The sequence below is a fragment of the Panthera uncia genome, chromosome B1 (assembly GCF_023721935.1).
Source record: "Panthera uncia isolate 11264 chromosome B1, Puncia_PCG_1.0, whole genome shotgun sequence".
In the NCBI taxonomy this organism is placed as follows: domain Eukaryota; kingdom Metazoa; phylum Chordata; class Mammalia; order Carnivora; family Felidae; genus Panthera; species Panthera uncia.
The window spans coordinates 141,405,601-141,410,637 of record NC_064811.1 but is presented as its reverse complement, the minus strand read 5'-3'; the positions used below and the strand labels follow the sequence as shown (position 1 = coordinate 141,410,637).

The following is a 5,037-nucleotide window of genomic DNA, read 5'->3' as shown; positions in this document are numbered from 1 at the left end:
TCTACAGGTGTCCTCCCAGCAGGGAAACCATCTGCCCCATGTGGCCTGAAGAACCCCGGACTCCACTCTGATCCTGGGGATTCACCAAGAGCACAAGAGCACAGCCAGAGCACAGCCAGGTATCGAGCTGCAGAGTTTCAGACTCTGTGTTCCCCCCTGTTTATAGTCTTAATGGAATTTAAACCTTCTCCTTTCTCCCTTTTTAGTTCCATCCCTGTGGCTGTTTTTCTACTTTTCCACTTTCTCTCCAGCTGCTTTTGGGGGGGGGTGCTTTTGCCTTATTCTCCCCTGCCCCCTGTCCTCTCTCCACACACCAAAGCAGCTCCCTGCCCTCCGCAGCTTCTCTCTCCCCCAGCTCACCTCTCTCTGCTGTGTACCTGCTGAGTTCTGTGGTTCTGGTTGTGCAGATTGTTGTGTTAATCCTCAGATCAATTTTCTAGGTATGCAAGATGGTTTAGTGTTGGTCTGGTTGTATTTCATGATGGAAGACACACAAGAAACTTCCATGCTGTTCTGCCATCTTGGCTCCCTTATCTTTTTTTGTCTGAATGTTTATATGGGAGTACTGGTGATCAAAAGAGAGCATTCTACTGTTGTAGTGATCTTGCAAAGAACCAAACAAGGGTCTTCATTGGCAGAAGCAATCTTACTTCTAAACTCTTGGAACTTTAAAGATGAGAATATGTTTAAATAAGTTTGAATTACATAAATAGCATATATGCTGACAACAACAACAACAACAAAAGGTAATCAGGTGTCCCTCCAACCTTGCTGAATCTATGAGTTTCAAATATGCATTAATGAATTTATAAAACTGAGTCCTGAGATAATAAGGAATCCGGGAATCCTTTAAATAGTCTTTGTCCTTTCTTCCCAATCAGAGATTTGTTTATGTGTGGATTGACACCACCACCAGCAATTGTAGCCTTGATGAGAGAATCCAATTCTTCACCTCCACGAATAGCAAGTTGTAAATGAGGAAGGGTAACAAGCTTTACCTTCAAATGTTTGGATGCATTTCCTGCCAGTTCAAGTACTTCTGCGGTGAGGTACTCCACGATGGCTGCATCTTGCACAGCGACAGTCACGCCCACACGTCCATGACTGGTCATCTTAGGTTTCACTGAATATTGCCCACTGGCAACTGCAAGCCAGCTCTCTGCTGGCCATGTCCCTATGTCTTGGCCTTTCCAGAGTCCTTCCCAGCCTTACTGCCAGCCTTTGAATTCTGCTGAGGCTTAAACAAGCAAGGCAGAAAAAGAATTAGAAAACCAAGACCCCACAGCCTACTCTTTCATTGGACCCCGATTCAAACTGCCAATTTTAGCCTTTCTAACAGATGTGAGGTGAAATCTCATTGTGGCTTTAATTTGCATTTCCCTGATGACAGCGATTTTGAGGATCTTTTCATGTGCCTGTTGACCATCTGGATGCCTCCTGTGAAAAAAAGTCTATTCAGGTTCTCTGTCCATTGTTTTTAATGGGATGTTTTAGTGTTTTCGATGTTCAGTTGTATATCAGTTCTTCATGTAATTTGGATATTAATCCCCATATCATTTGCAAATATCTTTTCCCACTCAGTAAGTTGTCTTTTTGTTTTGTTTATGGTTTCCTTTGCTGGGCAAAAGCTTTAGTTGTTTATTTTTGCTTTTATTTCCCTTCCCTCAGGAGACCTATCTAGAAAAATAGTGCTATGAATGATGTCACAGAAATTATTGCCTGTGTTCTCTTTTAGGATTTTTATGGTTTTAGGTCTTATGTTTGGGTCTTTAATAGATTTTGAATTTATTTTTGTGTATGGGGTTAGAAAGTAGTCCTGTTTCATGAGAATGTCCCCAGCACCATGTATTGAAGAGACTGTCTTTTCTCCATTGTATATTCTCGCCTTCTTTGTCAGAGATTAATTGACCATATAAATGCGGGTTTATTATCCAGGCTGTCTATTCTATTCCATTATCTATATGTCTGTTTTTGTGCCAGTAGTATGCTGTTTTGACGACTACAGCTTTGTAGTATGTCTTGAAACCTGGAATTGTGATACCTCCAGTTTTGTTCTCTCTAAAGATTGCTTTGTCTATTCAAGGTCTTTTGTGGTTCCATACAAATTTTAATATTAATTTTTCTAGTTTTGTAAAAAATGCTGTTTGTATTTTGATAAGGATTGCATTCAATCTGTAGATTGCTCTGGGTAGTATGGACATTTTTCACAGTAATAATTCTTCAAATCCATAAGCATGGAGTATTTGTGTCATATTCATTTTCTTTCATCAATGTTTTATACTTTACAGAGTACAGGTCTTTTACCTTTGGGGTTAAATGTATTCCTAGGTATCCTTTTTGGTGCAATTGTAGATGGAAATATTTTCTTAATTTTTCTTTCTGCTACTTCATTATTAGTGTATTCAAATCCAACACATTTTTATATATTGATGTTATACCCTGCGACTTTACTGAGTTCACTTATTACTTGTAGTTTTTTCAGTGAAGGTTGATTTTGTCAAATGCTTTTTTCTGCACTTGTTGAGATGATAATGTAATTTTTATTCTTTTTTTGGTTAACGTGATATGCCATGTTGATTTCAAGATGTTGAACCATCTTTGCATCACTTGAATAAATCCCAGTTAATCATGGTGTATGATTTTTTGTGTGTATTATTGAATTTGACCTGCTAATATTTTGTTGACTATTTTAAAAACTATATTCTTGAGTGATATTGGCCTGTAATTTTCTTTTTTTTCTAGGTTAGATATCAGAGTATAGCTGGCTTGGTAGAATGAACTTGGAATCATTTCTTCCTCTTCTATTTTTTGAAATAGTTTGATAAAAATAAGTAACTCTAAATGTTTGGGAGAATTCGCTTGTGAAGTTGTCTGTTACTGGACTTTTGTTTTTTGGGAAGTTTTTGATTGCTAATTCAATTTCATTACTAATAATTGGCCTGTTCAATTTTTCTGGTTCTTCCTGGTTCAATTTGGGAAGATTGTATGTTTTTAGAAATCTGTCATTTTCTCCCAGGTTGTCCAATTTGTTGGTGTGTAGTTTTTCATGGTAGTCTCTCTTTTTCTGTGGGGTTGGTTGTAACTTCTCTTAACTTTTGATTTTATTTGGTCCCTCCCTTTTTTTCTCTATGAGTCTTGCTAAAGGTTTATCAATTTTGTTTATCTTTTCAAACAACCATTTCTTAGTTTTATTGATCTTTTCTATTGATTTTTAGTCTCTAGTTCATTTACTTTTACTCTAATCTTTATTATTTCCTTCCTTTTTTTCTTTTTCTTTTTCTACTTCCTATAGGTGTAAGGTTGGATTGTGTCTTTGAGATTTGTTTTTTAAAGTTAGCCTGTATTGCTGTATATTTTCCCCTTAGAACGACTTTCACTTCATCTCTTAAATTTTCAAGTGTTGTTTTCATCTTCATTTGTCTTAAGGTATTCTTAGATTTCCTTTTTGATTTCTTCATTGATGCTATTTAGTAGCATGTTGTTTAGATTTGTGTTTTCTCGTTGTTGTTGTTGTTGTCGTTTTCCAGATTTCTTGAAATTGGCTTCTAGTTTCATAGCATTGTGCTGAGTAAAGATACTTTATATGATTTCAGTTTTCTTAAATTTATTGAGACTTGTTTTCTGGCCTAACAAATGATCTATCCTGGAGAATTTTCATGTGTACTTGAGAAGAATGTATAATCTTCTGGTTTTTGATAAATGTGCTGTTAAATCTCCTAAGTTGATTAGGTCTAATGTTAAGGTCAATGTTTCCATTTTCTATCTGGATAGTTTACCCTTTGATGTAAGTGGAATGTTAAAGTCTCCTCCTCCTCCTCCTCCTCCTCCTCCTCCTCCTCCTCTTTCTTCTTCTTCTTCATCTTCTTCTTCTTCTTCTTCTTCTTCTTCTTCTTCTTCTTCTTTTCTTATTCTCCTTCTCCTTTATTCTTCTCCTTCTCTTTCTCCTTTCCTCTTCTCCTTCCTTTTTTCCAAATGCAAACTTAGTTTAATAAATCAAGGAACCACAGGTGACTGCACTCTAGGAGAACATTCAGTTCCTCATGGCCCATTCATAGTCTTCTCTGAGACTCCACTGCTAATGGTGTGGCCATGAAGCTTATAGCCATCTTGTCTTGCTAATGCCACTGTGCCAGGCTGTACCCCAATGCCAGTGGGCATATGACAGATGAGTTCATACTCATGAGGGTCATATTTGTCATCCATGGATGTCATCTTCTCCAGGCCATGTTTGGCAAACACTCTAAAAGTGTTTACCTCTAAAAAGCTTTACCTCTAAAAGTGATAACTCTTGGAAGATATTCTCCAGAGTAAGCTTCTGGTCCCCAGGCTCTGTTTCTTCAGAAATGTACTCTGCAGTCCTTTCCAAAATGTCTGCCACCTCTACCAACTCCTTACAGAAACTCTGGATTCCAATATCTTGGCATCTTCTACATATATCTGGGTTTGCCACCTTATGTTTTCATCATCAGCCACAGCTCTCTGGTATCTCATTGTTAAGTCCTGGACTTCCTTCTCCAGTTTCACAGCTTTAAGGTTTAAGGCTCGTTCTGCAAGAGAGGGTCCAAGTGCATCAGGAGGGTCCTCAGAACTGCAGTCCTCTTCTGCAGTTCTCTGAGTGGCAGTGCTGAAAGGATGCAGCGATCCCCTGCCTTCCAACACAGCACTGAAGGCCGGAAGGCACTGCACCAGTGGCTGGATTGCTCACACTGATCACACAGCCATATTCTGGATCCCCAATGTTAAAGTCTTATGGTATTGTTTTATTACTGTCATTGTGTACCTTTGTATCTATTAATATTTGTTTTATATATTTAGGCTCTCGTATGTTACATGCATGAATATTTACAAGTGTTATACATATTTTTTTGGACTGATCCTTTTATTATTATGTAATCTCCTTTTTTATCTCATTAAAATTTGTTTTAAAATCTGTTTTGTCTTGCATAAGTATTGCTATCTCAACTTTCTCTTGTTTTAAATTTGTGTGTAATGTATTTTTCAATCACTTCACATTCTATCTGTGTGTATCTTTAGATC

At 37.5% G+C, this 5,037-nt stretch overlaps 2 pseudogenes; both read right to left on the bottom strand.

Annotated features, from left to right (window-relative positions):
* Nucleotides 1-806: 806 nt before the first annotated feature.
* Nucleotides 807-2,596, bottom strand: LOC125922466 (histone H2A.Z-like; annotated as a pseudogene).
* Nucleotides 2,597-4,038: 1,442 nt separating this feature from the next.
* LOC125922465 (grpE protein homolog 2, mitochondrial-like) lies at nucleotides 4,039-4,722 on the bottom strand (annotated as a pseudogene).
* Nucleotides 4,723-5,037: the final 315 nt, after the last annotated feature.